The sequence below is a fragment of the Anoplopoma fimbria genome, chromosome 7 (assembly GCF_027596085.1).
Source record: "Anoplopoma fimbria isolate UVic2021 breed Golden Eagle Sablefish chromosome 7, Afim_UVic_2022, whole genome shotgun sequence".
Lineage (NCBI taxonomy): Eukaryota > Metazoa > Chordata > Actinopteri > Perciformes > Anoplopomatidae > Anoplopoma > Anoplopoma fimbria.
The window spans coordinates 15,330,919-15,346,870 of NC_072455.1; the positions used below are offsets into that span (position 1 = coordinate 15,330,919).

Below are 15,952 nucleotides of genomic sequence, written 5' to 3' on the forward strand. Positions count from 1 at the left end.
CATTGTGTTTATACTCCACAGTGGTGTTTTAGATCAAGCTTATGTGCAGCACTACCATGCAGCACAGGCCAGAGCCTGCCTCAATCCTTAACCATCCGACAGTTAAACTCATTATTTTACTCTGATTAGTTTTATGAACATCGACGACAACATGTTTCCTTTATGTTGCATGTCAAATTAAATGGTTAAGACAAATTAAATGAATATTGTTGTACATTTCTAGAAATGGCCGCTTCGAGTGTCTCTCAATGATGATAATTACACAGACCTGTACTGAATGACTGTGACTGCATTTAATTATTCTGATGTGAGACACGTGTTGCATATAATATCATATAATATAACATAATATAATATCATATTTTCCGGGCTCATGCTCGTGGAGCGGTCACGTGTTGGCCTGTTGGCTCAGTCCACCATGCTAAACGATGCTTTCTTTGCTTTACAGATGACGACGGGACGTTCTGAAGCCACTTGCTGCAAAGGTAACTTATCTACACCACGTGGCTAATCTGGACATGACGTAGTATCGAGTTGTATTTGAAATAGTCTGCTGTAACTGTGAGCCTCGTGCTACAGTGATGTTCTATTGAACTCTCTCACTGAAAGTCTTTGAGGAAACTTCATCTCAAATTCTGAGTAGCATGAAACATCTTACAAGTGTGCACATGTGAAGGACTTCTTAAATCTTATGAATGTGTTTTTTTAATCCCCAGGTGTGAGCAGAAAATGGCTGAACCCTCTGCATGAGGTAATTCTAAAATTTCATTTGATGTAGTTTCTGTTATGGATCAATATCCATTGACTGGCTGTCAGGTGCTCTAGTGCTGCAGTGATGATCACTGAACTCTCTCTTACTGAATCAGTCTTTGAAGAAACTTCTTTACCAGATTCTGAGTAGCATATGAGCTCCACCCAACACTGTTAAACAACTTTGTTAATTTAGGACCAAATGGCAACCAATGAGGCATACTGTTACTACACTTTGTTGAGGAGTTGTATCATGTCCCGCCTAAACCTGAGCTCTTCTCCTTCAGATGTTCATGGCCGATCAGAGATGACGAGCAAGAATGAAGGACGTTGGCAGGTGAGCTAGACTGAACGATGGAACGGTCAAATTCCACAAGGGCCATAACTGACTGACAAGCATATCCCTGATTTTTGTGATGCCAAGTTATTACTCTGATCAGCCCTTGAATGCACTAAAGCTCAGATTTACCCCCCCGGCAATGGCTAACAGTGATTTCTCTCTTTAGGTTCTGCTCTGTCCACTCACTAAACGCTACAAAGTGGCTGTAAAGTACACAGATGTGAGTAAAGCATGGGATTTGCTTGAGTTTATTCAGTTGTGGGGTATAAACATGATGATTACAATTAAAGACAAGCATATGCCTGATTCAAGTGATGTCAGCCTTTAATCTGATTACCCCTAGTTGTATCAATACAGTTTTAATTCCTAAGCAGGTGATTTACACAAAGGTTTTTCTTTCGTAGGTGGGAGATCTACCAGACGTTTGAGGAAAGATGTCACCTGGAAGTCATGAAAGTCTCAAATGAGTATGTCGAGTTAAATTAAATGCAACAACGTATTGATTACAAATGATTAAGTAAAGGGCAAGATGTTTCTGATGTTTGAAAGGATGACATGGGGTAACACCCATCAAATACCTGGACGACTAATGTCACATGGCAGTTTGTCACCAAAGCACTGATCAAACAGTGAACCTTAATGTGCCACACAATTGTTGTAGGACTCTACTTAAGTGCTCATTTCTCTTGCAGAGCCTTGATGGGATTCATGAAGAGCTTTGCAGACTCACGGTAACTTTTTAATATCTCCTTCCCTAAAACATTATTTAAATGAGACTGTCGTCATAATGCAGTTGCAATGATGATGATACTTAGCTCACTTTGAACCAATGTGAAACGACACGAACTTCTGAGCAACTGCACTACTTTAAACTTCTTTGCAAGTTTAACTTGGCTTCTGTCTTGTATTTAGTCTTAATGCCTAATGATCTAATTCAAAAATTGGTCTCTCTGCACCCTGATCGTGAGATCCATGTAGCTTATTCTAGTTCCATAGTCAATGTAGGCGTTAACGTTTCCTACGGCTTCCTCTGACTGTGCAGTAAATGAACGTCGTCTTTTTTTTCCTACAGGTGATTCATTGACTACTTTGGCCTGATTGAGGTGTTCTACTCAAAGGTAAGACATTTTTCGAGACCTGGTGCCAATAGCCTTTATACCCAGACCTGCTGAAAATGATGAGATATATTTGGAATCTCGTTCGTCTGAACTCCTGTTGAGAAAACGAATAGCTGACATAAGCAGTCAGATCAACAGTGAATAGTGTTAGTCTTTTTGTGCTCAGATCTGACTGTAGTCTGTTGCAGGTGCCTGGCTTTGGAAGATGCTGCCCTCTGAGAACAAATGTCTTCATCCGGGTAAGTGTGCCCTTAAAGCATTTACAGGGTGATGCTCAAAACCCAGTCTGACTGTTCATTAGCTGATTTAAAACTAAAAATGTTAAGTTTCCTTTATGATGACATCCGCACACGTCTTACGCCTTGGTTCGATGCCAGAACCTGAAAAGGTGAACCCACTGGTGTTACCTTGGCAATAAGGGGAAACATGTTGGGGTTGCCAACGGTCTGAATGGAAACTGACTTAAACATGGCTGTATCTAAATCACATTGTGTGGAGATTCCTGCCAGTGAAATGTGGGAGAGAATGGTGGTTAAGACCATGAACAAATGTAGTGTCAGACCTGTGCTTTAAGATAAAGGAATGTCATGTCTATAGGTGACACTTAAAGCTATCTGTATTGGAAATGCCCTGAATTATTTTTCTTCACCAATTAGGTCTGAGCTGCCTGTCCCGTTATCCATCGACATACAAATGGCCAAGGTATGCTTGAATCTCATATATAAAGTTTGCTACAATCTGCCCTCTAGATGCCACTAAATCTTCCACACTGCTCCTTCAGTAGAAGTGATGAGTTACTTATTACCGCCCCAGTCTGAAAATTCATGACTGATTGGTTACCCCTCTGATCTCACTAGAAATGATGATTTAGTCGTCCACATGAATCAAACTGGACTGACTAACCCTTTCCACTGGTTACAGGTTTGGTTTCCCAGTCTGCAGTGTGAGGAACAAAAGACCAGGACTGTTGCAGGTATTTAATTTGAATTATAAAAAAAAGTGAAGTTTACTTGCTCACAAATTATGTTTAACCTAAGTAGAAGTGATGAGTTTCTTATTACCGCCCCAGTCTGAGAATTCATGACTGATTGGTTACCCCTCTGACTGCACTAGAAATTAGTATTTTTGTCACTCGGATTAATCAAACTGGATTGGCTAACCCCTGTATCTTGTTGCAGGTGTCTTGATGCTGTTTACTGTTCCCCACATTGAAGAGTTGGAGACGCCTTAGACTGCAGCAGGTAAATAAGCATGTGTGTATGTATATATAATATGTTTCTGGGATTGTTGACGTGATGCATGATACACAGCCCAGTCAAGGGAGCTCAACCACCCTTATCCTCTGGTGGGCCTCCTCTCCTGTTGACCCTGTATGGCACTGAGGACCCTGACCACGCAGGTGTAAAGTGACCTGCTGGAGTTCTGATTGAGAGGCAGTGCTGGCTTTGAGGGCATGACTGAAAATTTTAACTGATTACATCCCAGAAGCTAAATCCAACATTTATACAGCTGGAAATGTTTAGTATTACAGTTTGAAATGAATTTTTTGGTTTGTCTTACTAGTCAATGTAATGTACATTGCTAAAATTGTCCAAAACTAAATGCACATTTTGATGAAGTGTTTTGTGTTTATGCTCTTGTCAGAGTCCAGCTGGATCTGCTGCCTACTGCTTTGGGCTATATGGTAAGAATAGAAAACTTGAGCCTTGATATTTTAATCCAGAAGTGATGATTTCTTATTACCGCCCCAGTCTGAAAATTCATGACTGATTGGTTACCCCTCTGATCCAAATTACACTGGAAGGTTATGGCTTAAGTTTATAGTGCTTGTTTCTAAAATGTTGTCTTGCTTTGCAGACCGGACTAGAACTTGGCTTCAGTCATAAAGAGGAGTTGTCTTATGCTGCCGACTAAATTGCTGCAGGAAGATGGCTACAAGCTACTTCAGAAGGACTACTTCAGAAGACATGCTGCTTATTGTATCAGCAACTGAATAGATAACTTCTGTGTTCATCTAATTATGAGTAGTTTGTATTGACTTTTCAACCCGTTTCCTGACTTGGATGTTTATTTCATAATAAATTGTTCATAAATTCAAGCATTTGTTTTCAATACAGAATGTTGTGGGTGGTTTAATACTGATGAAACTGACAAAAAATGGTGGTTAATGCAGTGAAATGGTGACAAATGGTCACTTGTATTCACATAATTTGGAAAAGTATAATTGGCATTAAGTGATAGTTAACAGCCTTGCCTTTAGGTATAATCTGTAAATGGTTTTTATTTTTTCACATTTCATAAACCAGAACTGCCAAAGTAGTGAGTGACCAGTGGCTGACCAGCATAATCAAAGATCAATTGTTAAAACGAGGTCTAAATCAATGGTTCAGGCTGCAGTTGATACCAGACAGAAGGGAAATGATTATTGTGCAACTAACAGAAGTAATTTGGTTCTAAAGTTACCACCAAATGTTCAGACAGTAAAAGACCCGTCTGCATCAGTCACAATTGTCACATGATGGCATTAAGATTAAAAGCATTTTTGTGAACCTGTAGGTTTAATCCACAAACTTGTGCTCAAAGACCTGTTTTCTAATGTAATAAAATAATGGATGGGGTAAACTTATTCAAGAGTTAACATATTAGATGACGTACTTCAGCAATAAAACTACCTGTGGATTTCAACAGTGACAAAGTAATCTTTATTCAAAAGGAATATAAATGTATTAGAACAAGATTCATGTCAGGCATTGCATACTGTAAACAAACTTAATTTAGGTTTCATTGTGTGTTCATTTTGACAAAAGCTTTTGCTGTTTCTGTCTCCCGTCTCAGACAATATCAGAATCAAATGTCAATATTAAATAAAATGTATGTAAACCAGGTTATATTCATGTTATGGATACAGACATCAGCACCCATGTCTGGTGACCTCAAACAGCTGATGGAACAAAAAGAGAAATTTGAGCTTGATTTCGATCACCGTAGTCCAACGATGAGCTTGGAGTCATGTCTGCGCTCAAACACTCAGTCAGTGGTGAAGATCCTTGCAGCGATATCATCTAGTAGCCAGTCCACTCCGGTTAACAGATTCTCTCCTGTGACTGCGCTGCAACCAATGATACACCAGTGATGACTTTTGATCTCATCCAGGGCCAGCGCCTGCAGGAAAAACACAATGACAACGCACATTGTGATGCAATTTTCTGGATAATTCAAGTGAAATCTGACATGAAGAATTTAGAGCAGCAATAGTTATAACAAAACTTATCAATTATGTGAAAAAGTAATATCCCTGTAACATGGGAGTAAACCGTACCTCTCGTATTGCCTCTTTCGACAGGGCTCCTGGTAAATCCTGTTTGTTGGCAAACACCAGCAGCGTTGCACCAGCTAACCTCTGCATGGAGGAAAGGACAAACTCAAACAATGCACGAATAAAAACATGATTCTATTGTGGCTGACTCCAAAATAATAAAACCTGCTATGATGCAATACACACAACATGTGCTTCCCTATAACTCCAGTGTTTGTGGGTACATGCCAAGTCTCTTATTTGTCGTTTCCTCGCTCCTCGGTCCTCGCTTGAACCAGAAGTCGTTCTGCTCCGCCATATTGACGGCCGTCCCAAAGCTCTTGTTCCAGCACCGAGGAGCGAGGAGGGATCTCCGAGGAGCCATGAGCGAGGATGCACGAGAGCATCCTTCCAGGAAGTGTTGTGAGGGCCGACACCCCCCCTCATTGTTCATCTGTTATCTGATTGGACGCTGCAGCCGATCGTACTGATCTGATATACAGTGGGGCAAAAAAGTATTTATTGTGCAAGTTCTCCCACTTAAAAAGATGAGAGACACCTGTAATTTTCATCATAGGTACACTTCAACTATGAGAGACAGAATGGGGGGAAAGAATCCAGGAAATCACATTGTAGGATTTTTAATGAATTAATTGGTAAATTCCTCGGTAAAATAAGTATTTGGTCACCTACAAACAAGCAAGATTTCTGGCTCTCACAGACCTGTAACTTCTTCTTTAAGAGGCTCCTCTGTCCTCCACTCTGTCCTCCACCTGTATTAATGGCACCTGTTTGAACTTGTTATCAGTATAAAAGACACCTGTCCACAAACTCAAACAGTCACACTCCAAACTCCACTATGGCCAAGACCAAAGAGCTGTCAAAGGACACCAGAAACAAAATTGTAGACCTGCACCAGGCTGGGAAGACTGAATCTGCAATAGGTAAGCAGCTTGGCGTGAAGAAATCAACTGTGGGAGCAATTATTAGAAAATGGAAGACATACAAGACCACTGATAATCTCCCTCGATCTGGGGCTCCACGCAAGATCTCACCCCGTGGGGCCAAAATGATCACAAGAACGGTGAACAAAAATCCCAGAACCACACGGGGGGACCTAGTGAATGACCTGCAGAGAGCTGGGACCAAAGTAACAAAGGCTACCATCAGTAACACACTACGCCGCCAGGGACTCAAATCCTGCAGTGCCAGACGTGTCCCCCTGCTTAAGCCAGTACATGTCCAGGCCCGTCTGAAGTTTGCTAGAGAGCATTTGGATGATCCAGAAGAGGATTGGGAGAATGTCATATGGTCAGATGAAACCAAAATAGAACTTTTTGGTAAAAACTCAACTCGTCGTGTTTGGAGGAGAAAGAATGCTGAGTTGCATCCAAAGAACACCATAGCTACTGTGAAGCATGGGGGTGGAAACATCATGCTTTGGGGCTGTTTTTCTGCAAGGGGACCAGGACGACTGATCCGTGTAAAGGAAAGAATGAATGGGGCCATGTATCGTGAGATTTTGAGTGAAAACCTCCTTCCATCAGCAAGGGCATTGAAGATGAAACGTGGCTGGGTCTTTCAGCATGACAATGATCCCAAACACACCGCCCGGGCAACGAAGGAGTGGCTTCGTAAGAAGCATTTCAAGGTCCTGGAGTGGCCTAGCCAGTCTCCAGATCTCAACCCCATAGAAAATCTGTGGAGGGAGTTGAAAGTCCGTGTTGCCCAGCGACAGCCCCAAAACATCACTGCTCTAGAGGAGATCTGCATGGAGGAATGGGCCAAAATACCAGCAACAGTGTGTGAAAAGCTTGTGAAGACTTACAGAAAACGTTTGACCTCTGTCATTGCCAACAAAGGGTATATAACAAAGTATTGAGATGAACTTTTGTTATTGACCAAATACTTATTTTCCACCATAATTTGCAAATATATATATTTTTTTTCATTTTGTCTCTCATAGTTTAGGTATACCTATGATGAAAAGGCCTCTCTCATCTTTTTAAGTGGGAGAACTTGCACAATTGGTGGCTGACTAAATACTTGTTTGCCCCACTGTAGTTTATCATCAATGGAGTTTAATACCAGAGTGATGACAGATCACAGACTGAATGGATTAAAAAGTTAGAGAGAGTTAAAGAGTTGGAGAGTCTGTCTGTTTGTCAGTAGAAACACTTTATACATAATTTATCTTCATTTCCATTCATTCACATGAGGCTAATAAATCCTGAGTGTCGGGTTGATGAGTTATGTAATTCCAGTTTACACCGAAACATTGAGCCTAATAAATTAATTCCATTGTTTAGGAGAAAACATAATCATATTCTGGATTATTTAATAATGACATCACAATCCCAATTTCAAAACATACAGACGTTAATAATTAATTAATAAGACAAACGCATATCGCCGGTAGAAATCGGTCCTGCGCTTATGAGCAGGACACAGAACACAGTATAAATACACAGAACACAGTATAAATACACAGAACATAGTATAAATACCACAGAACACAGTATAAATACACAGAACACAGTATAAATACACAGAACATAGTATAAATACCACAGAACACAGTATAAATACACAGAACATAGTATAAATACCACAGAACACAGTATAAATACTCAGAACATAGTATAAATACTCAGAACATAGTATAAATACTCAGAACATAGTATAAATACCACAGAACACAGTATAAATACTCAGAACACAGTATAAATACTCAGTGCAGGTTGTTAAACAGGTAACAGGCTGCAGAGAGAAATACATTTATACTCTGGCAGTGATGATTACTTTGTGTCATTAATATTAGTACAGTGATGATTACTTTGTGTCTTTATTAATATTAGTACAGTGATGATTACTTTGTGTCTTTATTAATATTAGTACAGTGATGATTACTTTGTGTCATTATTAATATTAGTACAGTGATGATTACTTTATGTCATTATTAATATTAGTACAGTGATGATTACTTTGTGTCATTATTAATATTAGTACAGTGATGATTACTTTGTGTCTTTATTAATACTAGTACAGTGATGATTACTTTGTTTCATTATTAATATTAGTACAGTGATGATTACTTTGTGTCATTATTTATATTAGTACAGTGATGATTACTGTGTTATTATTTATTATTAATATTAGTACAGTGATGATTACTTTGTGTCTTTATTAATATTAGTACAGTGATGATTACTTTGTGTCATTATTAATATTAGTACAGTGATGATTACTTTGTCATTATTAATTATTTGTGTCATTATTAATATTAGTACAGTGATGATTACTTTGTTACTTTACAGTGTCATTATTAATATTAGTACAGTGATGATTACTTTATGTCATTATTAATATTAGTACAGTGATGATTACTTTGTGTCATTATTAATATTAGTACAGTGATGATTACTTTGTGTCATTATTAATATTAGTACAGTGATGATTACTGTGTTTCATTATTAATATTAGTACAGTGATGATTACTTTGTGTCATTATTAATATTAGTACAGTGATGATTACTTTGTGTCTTTATTAATATTAGTACAGTGATGATTACTTTGTGTCTTTATTAATACTAGTACAGTGATGATTACTGTTTCATTATTCATATTAGTACAGTGATGATTACTGTGTGTCATTATTAATATTAGTACAGTGATGATTACTTTGTTTCATTATTAATATTAGTACAGTGATGATTACTTTGTGTCTTTATTAATACTAGTACAGTGATGATTACTTTGTTTCATTATTAATATTAGTACAGTGATGATTACTTTGTGTCATTATTAATACTAGTACAGTGATGATTACTTTGTGTCATTATTAATATTAGTACAGTGATGATTACTTTGTGTCATTATTAATATTAGTACAGTGATGATTACTTTGTGTCATTATTAATACTAGTACAGTGATGATTACTTTGTTTCATTATTAATATTAGTACAGTGATGATTACTTTGTGTCTTTATTAATATTAGTACAGTGATGATTACTTTGTGTCATTATTAATATTAGTACAGTGATGATTACTTTGTGTCTTTATTAATATTAGTACAGTGATCATAAAATCAAAATCAAAAGTCTCTCCAGCTGTTAAAGCAGACTGACAGCTGATCAGCTGATCCGCCGTCATCAGAAACAGACGTCGCTTCACGTGACGCTACAGAGGAAAGGACGTCTCATGTCTCTTAAAACACATTTCCTCGTTTCCTCTCACTTTCCTCCATGCATCCCTGGTAACGGAAACGACGACAAGTGAGGGAATCGAGGAGGCAATTTAAGAGACTTGGCATGTACCCAAAGTCTCCCTCTGTGCTCCAGTGTTGTGATGTTGAAGCCCAGCGTTGGGGAGATGGTGCTGACGTCTTCTCCATTAACCTTCTTCAGGATGGTCGTCTTCCCCGCGTGGTCCAGACCTCTGCACGAACCAGGTTAAAGAAGAAACACACACACACACACACACACACACACACACACACACACACACACACAATCAATGTAAATACCATTCATTGTGTTTATACTCCACAGTGGTGTTTTAGATCAAGCTTATGTGCAGCACTACCATGCAGCACAGGCCAGAGCCTGCCTCAATCCTTAACCATCCGACAGTTAAACTCATTATTTTACTCTGATTAGTTTTATGAACATCGACGACAACATGTTTCCTTTATGTTGCATGTGAAATTAAATGGTTAAGACAAATTAAATGAATATTGTTGTACATTTCTAGAAATGGCCGCTTCGAGTGTCTCTCAATGATGATAATTACACAGACCTGTACTGAATGACTGTGACTGCATTTAATTATTCTGATGTGAGACACGTGTTACATATAATATATAATATAATATAAAATCATATTTTCTGGGCTCATGCTCGTGGAGCGGTCACGTGTTGGCCTGTTGGCTCAGTCCACCATGCTAAACGATGCTTTCTTTGCTTTACAGATGACGACGGGACATTCTGAAGCCACTTGCTGCAAAGGTAACTTATCTACACCACGTGGCTAATCTGGACATGACGTAGTATCGAGTTGTATTTGAAATAGTCTGCTGTAACTGTGCCTCGTGCTACAGTGATGTTCTATTGAACTCTCTCACTGAAAGTCTTTGAGGAAACTTCATCTCAAATTCTGAGTAGCATGAAACATCTTACAAGTGTGCACATGTGAAGGACTTCTTCAATCTTATGAATGTGTTTTTGTTTTTTATTTATCCTCAGATGTGAGCAGAAAATGGCTGAACCCTCTGCATGAGGTAATTCTAAAATTTCATTTGATGTAGTTTCTGTTATGGATCAATATCCATTGACTGGCTGTCAGGTGCTCTAGTGCTGCAGTGATGATCACTGAACTCTCTCTTACTGAATCAGTCTTTGAAGAAACTTCTTTACCAGATTCTGAGTAGCATATGAGCTCCACCCAACACTGTTAAACAACTTTGTTAATTTAGGACCAAATGGCAACCAATGAGGCATACTGTTACTACACTTTGTTGAGGAGTTGTATCATGTCCCGCCTAAACCTGAGCTCTTCTCCTTCAGATGTTCATGGCCGATCAGAGATGACGAGCAAGAATGAAGGACGTTGGCAGGTGAGCTAGACTGAACGGTCAAATTCCACAAGGGCCATAACTGATTATTATTATTATTTTTAAAGACTAGCATATGCCCGATTTTTGTGATGCCAAGTTATTACTCTGATCAGCCCTTGAATGCACTAAAGCTCAGATTTACCCCCCCGGCAGTGGCTAACAGTGATTTCTCTCCTTAGGTTCTGCTCTGTCCACTCACTAAACGCTACAAAGTGGCTGTAAAGTACACAGATGTGAGTAAAACATGGGATTTGCTTGAGTTTATTCAGTTGTGGGGTATAAACATGATGATTACAATTAAAGACAAGCATATGCCTGATTCAAGTGATGTCAGCCTTTAATCTGATTACTCCCTAGTTGTATCAATACAGTTTTAATTCCCAAGCAGGTGATTTACACAAAGGTTTTTCTTTCGTAGGTGGGAGATCAACCAGACGTTTGAGGAAAGATGTCACCTGGAAGTCATGCAAGTCTCAAATGAGTATGTCGAGTTAAATTAAATGCAACAACGTATTGATTACAAATGATTAAGTAAAGGGCAAGATGTTTCTGATGTTTGAAAGGATGACATGGGGTAACACCCATCAAATACCTGGACGACTAATGTCACATGGCAGTTTGTCACCAAAGCACTGATCAAACAGTGAACCTTAATGTGCCACACAATTGTTGTAGGACTCTACTTAAGTGCTCATTTCTCTTGCAGAGCCTTGATGGGATTCATGAAGAGCATTGCAGACTCACGGTAACTTTTTAATATCTCCTTCCCTAAAACATTATTTAAATGAGACTGTCCTCATAATGCAGTTGCAATGATGATGATACTTAGCTCACTTTGAACCAATGTGAAACGACACGAACTTCTGAGCAACTGCACTACTTTAAACTTCTTTGCAAGTTTAACTTGTCTTCTGTCTTGTATTTAGTCTTAATGCCTAATGATCTAATTCAAAAATTGGTCTCTCTGCACCCTGATCGTGAGATCCATGTAGCTTATTCTAGTTCCATAGTCAATGTAGGCGTTAACGTTTCCTACGGCTTCCTCTGACTGTGCAGTAAATGAACGTCGTCTTTTTTTTTTCCTACAGGTGATTCATTGACTACTTTGGCCTGATTGAGGTGTTCTACTCAAAGGTAAGACATTTTTTTTCGAGACCTGGTGCCAATAGCCTTTATACCCAGACCTGCTGAAAATGATGAGATATATTTGGAATCTCGTTCGTCTGAACTCCTGTTGAGAAAACGAATAGCTGACATAAGCGGTCAGATCAACAGTGAATAGTGTTAGTCTTTTTGTGCTCAGATCTGACTGTAGTCTGTTGCAGGTGCCTGGCTTTGGAAGATGCTGCCCTCTGAGAACAAATGTCTTCATCCGGGTAAGTGTGCCCTTAAAGCATTTACAGGGTGATGCTCAAAACCCAGTCTGACTGTTCATTAGCTGATTTAAAACTAAAAATGTTAAGTTTCCTTTATGATGACATCCGCACACGTCTTACGCCTTGGTTCGATGCCAGAACCTGAAAAGGTGAACCCACTGGTGTTACCTTGGCAATAAGGGGAAACATGTTGGGGTTGCCAACGGTCTGAATGGAAACTGACTTAAACATGGCTGTATCTAAATCACATTGTGTGGAGATTCCTGCCAGTGAAATGTGGGAGAGAATGGTGGTTAAGACCATGAACAAATGTAGTGTCAGACCTGTGCTTTAAGATAAAGGAATGTCATGTCTATAGGTGACACTTAAAGCTATCTGTATTGGAAATGCCCTGAATTATTTTTCTTCACCAATTAGGTCTGAGCTGCCTGTCCCGTTATCCATCGACATACAAATGGCCAAGGTATGCTTGAATCTCATATATAAAGTTTGCTACAATCTGCCCTCTAGATGCCACTAAATCTTCCACACTGCTCCTTCAGTAGAAGTGATGAGTTACTTATTACCGCCCCAGTCTGAAAATTCATGACTGATTGGTTACCCCTCTGATCTCACTAGAAATGATGATTTAGTCGTCCACATGAATCAAACTGGACTGACTAACCCTTTCCACTGGTTACAGGTTTGGTTTCCCAGTCTGCAGTGTGAGGAACAAAAGACCAGGACTGTTGCAGGTATTTAATTTGAATTATAAAAAAAAGTGAAGTTTACTTGCTCACAAATTATGTTTAACCTAAGTAGAAGTGATGAGTTTCTTATTACCGCCCCAGTCTGAGAATTCATGACTGATTGGTTACCCCTCTGACTGCACTAGAAATTAGTATTTTTGTCACTCGGATTAATCAAACTGGATTGGCTAACCCCTGTATCTTGTTGCAGGTGTCTTGATGCTGTTTACTGTTCCCCACATTGAAGAGTTGGAGACGCCTTAGACTGCAGCAGGTAAATAAGCATGTGTGTATGTATATATAATATGTTTCTGGGATTGTTGACGTGATGCATGATACACAGCCCAGTCAAGGGAGCTCAACCACCCTTATCCTCTGGTGGGCCTCCTCTCCTGTTGACCCTGTATGGCACTGAGGACCCTGACCACGCAGGTGTAAAGTGACCTGCTGGAGTTCTGATTGAGAGGCAGTGCTGGCTTTGAGGGCATGACTGAAAATTTTAACTGATTACATCCCAGAAGCTAAATCCAACATTTATACAGCTGGAAATTTTTAGTATTACAGTTTGAAATGAACTATTTGGTTTGTCTTACTAGTCAATGTAATGTACATTGCTAAAATTGTCCAAAACTAAATGCACATTTTGATGAAGTGTTTTGTGTTTATGCTCTTGTCAGAGTCCAGCTGGATCTGCTGCCTACTGCTTTGGGCTATATGGTAAGAATAGAAAACTTGAGCCTTGATATTTTAATCCAGAAGTGATGATTTCTTATTACCGCCCCAGTCTGAAAATTCATGACTGATTGGTTACCCCTCTGATCCAAATTACACTTGAAGGTTATGGCTTAAGTTTATAGTGCTTGTTTCTAAAATGTTGTCTTGCTTTGCAGACCGGACTAGAACTTGGCTTCAGTCATAAAGAGGAGTTGTCTTATGCTGCCGACTAAATTGCTGCAGGAAGATGGCTACAAGCTCAAGGACTACTTCAGAAGACATGCTGCTTATTGTATCAGCAACTGAATAGATAACTTCTGTGTTCATCTAATTATGACTAGTTTGTATTGACTTTTCAACCCGTTTCCTGACTTGGATGTTTATTTCATAATAAATTGTTCATAAATTCAAGCATTTGTTTTCAATACAGAATGTTGTGGGTGGTTTAATACTGATGAAACTGGGACAAAAATGGTGGTAAATGCAAAACTGGTGACAAATGGTCACTTGTATTCACATAATTTGGAAAAGTATAATTGGCATTAAGTGATAGTTAACAGCCTTGCCTTTAGGTATAATCTGTAAATGGATTTTATTTTTTCACATTTCATAAGCCAGAAGTGGCTGACCAGTATAATCAAAGATCACTTGTTAAAACGAGGTCTAAATCAATGGTTCAGGCTGCAGTTGATACCAGACAGAAGGGAAATGATTATTGTGCAACTAACAGAAGTAATTTGGTTCTAAAGTTACCACCAAATGTTCAGACAGTAAAAGACCCGTCTGCATCAGTCACAATTGTCACATGATGGCATTAAGATTAAAAGCATTTTTGTGAACCTGTAGCTTTAATCCACAAACTTGTGCTCAAAGACCTGTTTTCTAATGTAATAATGGATGGGGAAAACTTATTCAAGAGTTAACATATTAGATGATGTACTTCAGAAATAAAACTACCTGTGGATTTAACAGTGACAAAGTAATCTTTATTCAAAAAGAATATAAATGTATTAGAACAAGATTCATGTCAGGCATTGCATACTGTAAACAAACTTAATTTAGGTTTCATTGTGTGTTCATTTTGACAAAAGCTCCTCTAGCTCTGCTAGAGAGGAGGTTGAGCCGGCCGGTCTACCGGTACCGTGAAAAACACCGGTAATCCGGCACACCGGTATACAGGAGGATGAGCCGTCCAGTGAAACATCCGTGAAAACATGACGTCACGTCACTGCACCGCTACTGTGACCAACCACATTAAATAAAGAAACATTAAATAAAGAAAATAAAACATTAAATAAAGAATAAAACATTAAATAAAGAAAAAAACATTAAATAAAACATTAAATAAACTAAAACATTGAATAAAGATAATGAAACATTAAATAAATAGAATAAAACATTAAATAAAGAGAATGAAACATTAAATAAAGAGAATAAAACATTAAATAAAGAAAATAAAACATTAAATAAAGATAAAACATAAATAAAGATGATAAATAAAGAAAATAAAACATTAAATAAAGATAATAGATGATATTGCAGCCTTCGTGGCATCAACTTAAGATCTTAAAAATAAGAACTTGAAAATTTAAATATATACATATACCGGTAATAAGACAAACGCATATCGCCGGTAGAAATCGGTCCTGCGCTTATGAGCAGGACACAGAAAACAGTATAAATACACAGAACACAGTATAAATACACAGAACATAGTATGAAAATACCACAGAACACAGTATAAATACACAGAACACAGTAGTATAAATACCACAGAACACAGTATAAATACTCAGAACATAGTATAAATACCACAGAACACAGTATAAATACTCAGAACACAGTATAAATACTCAGAACATAGTATAAATACCACAGAACACAGTATAAATACAGTATAAATACTCAGAACACAGTATAAATACTCAGTGCAGTTTGTTAAACAGGTAACAGGCTGCAGATAGAAATACATTTATACTCTGGCAGTGATGATTACTTTGTGATGATTACTTATT

At 38.3% G+C, this 15,952-nt stretch overlaps 2 long non-coding RNA genes, 10 other non-coding genes and 2 pseudogenes across 16 annotated transcripts in view; 13 read left to right on the forward strand and 1 right to left on the reverse strand.

Annotated features, from left to right (window-relative positions):
• LOC129093891 (uncharacterized) overlaps positions 1-14,348 on the forward strand; it is a 14,572-nt gene extending 224 nt beyond the window's left edge. The window contains exons 1-14 of one of the 5 annotated variants that reach the window (XR_008531309.1): positions 9,788-9,955; positions 10,475-10,511; positions 10,749-10,783; positions 11,070-11,119; positions 11,299-11,352; positions 11,538-11,600; positions 11,826-11,864; positions 12,208-12,253; positions 12,445-12,495; positions 12,913-12,958; positions 13,178-13,229; positions 13,435-13,497; positions 13,901-13,940; positions 14,114-14,348. This is a non-coding gene — a long non-coding RNA (uncharacterized LOC129093891). Of the gene's footprint in view, positions 1-448; positions 486-716; positions 752-1,037; positions 1,088-1,256; positions 1,311-1,494; positions 1,558-1,782; positions 1,822-2,162; positions 2,209-2,396; positions 2,448-2,864; positions 2,911-3,129; positions 3,182-3,386; positions 3,450-3,852; positions 3,893-4,065; positions 4,307-9,787; positions 9,956-10,474; positions 10,512-10,748; positions 10,784-11,069; positions 11,120-11,298; positions 11,353-11,537; positions 11,601-11,825; positions 11,865-12,207; positions 12,254-12,444; positions 12,496-12,912; positions 12,959-13,177; positions 13,230-13,434; positions 13,498-13,900; positions 13,941-14,113 lie in introns of those variants that run through there. The other 4 variants (XR_008531311.1, XR_008531310.1, XR_008531312.1 and 1 more) reach the window with 4 other exon arrangements.
• On the forward strand, positions 828-902 carry LOC129093938 (small nucleolar RNA SNORD26). The gene has a single exon (XR_008531333.1). It is a non-coding gene; the product is annotated as a small nucleolar RNA SNORD26 (small nucleolar RNA).
• On the forward strand, positions 1,884-1,948 carry LOC129093934 (small nucleolar RNA SNORD29). Its single transcript, XR_008531329.1, has one exon. It is a non-coding gene; the product is annotated as a small nucleolar RNA SNORD29 (small nucleolar RNA).
• Positions 2,538-2,663, forward strand: LOC129093954 (small nucleolar RNA SNORD22). The gene has a single exon (XR_008531346.1). It is a non-coding gene; the product is annotated as a small nucleolar RNA SNORD22 (small nucleolar RNA).
• On the forward strand, positions 2,988-3,062 carry LOC129093943 (small nucleolar RNA SNORD31). The gene has a single exon (XR_008531338.1). It is a non-coding gene; the product is annotated as a small nucleolar RNA SNORD31 (small nucleolar RNA).
• LOC129093946 (small nucleolar RNA SNORD31) lies at positions 3,244-3,317 on the forward strand. The gene has a single exon (XR_008531341.1). It is a non-coding gene; the product is annotated as a small nucleolar RNA SNORD31 (small nucleolar RNA).
• Positions 3,927-3,995, forward strand: LOC129093951 (small nucleolar RNA SNORD31; annotated as a pseudogene).
• On the reverse strand, positions 4,894-5,667 carry LOC129093892 (uncharacterized). The gene is made up of 2 exons (XR_008531314.1): positions 5,528-5,667; positions 4,894-5,370 (listed from the first exon to the last, which is right to left on the reverse strand). It is a non-coding gene; the product is annotated as an uncharacterized LOC129093892 (long non-coding RNA).
• LOC129093939 (small nucleolar RNA SNORD26) lies at positions 10,860-10,934 on the forward strand. Its single transcript, XR_008531334.1, has one exon. It is a non-coding gene; the product is annotated as a small nucleolar RNA SNORD26 (small nucleolar RNA).
• On the forward strand, positions 11,927-11,991 carry LOC129093935 (small nucleolar RNA SNORD29). The gene has a single exon (XR_008531330.1). It is a non-coding gene; the product is annotated as a small nucleolar RNA SNORD29 (small nucleolar RNA).
• On the forward strand, positions 12,586-12,711 carry LOC129093955 (small nucleolar RNA SNORD22). The gene has a single exon (XR_008531347.1). It is a non-coding gene; the product is annotated as a small nucleolar RNA SNORD22 (small nucleolar RNA).
• On the forward strand, positions 13,036-13,110 carry LOC129093945 (small nucleolar RNA SNORD31). The gene has a single exon (XR_008531340.1). It is a non-coding gene; the product is annotated as a small nucleolar RNA SNORD31 (small nucleolar RNA).
• Positions 13,292-13,365, forward strand: LOC129093947 (small nucleolar RNA SNORD31). Its single transcript, XR_008531342.1, has one exon. It is a non-coding gene; the product is annotated as a small nucleolar RNA SNORD31 (small nucleolar RNA).
• On the forward strand, positions 13,975-14,043 carry LOC129093952 (small nucleolar RNA SNORD31; annotated as a pseudogene).
• Positions 14,349-15,952: the final 1,604 nt, after the last annotated feature.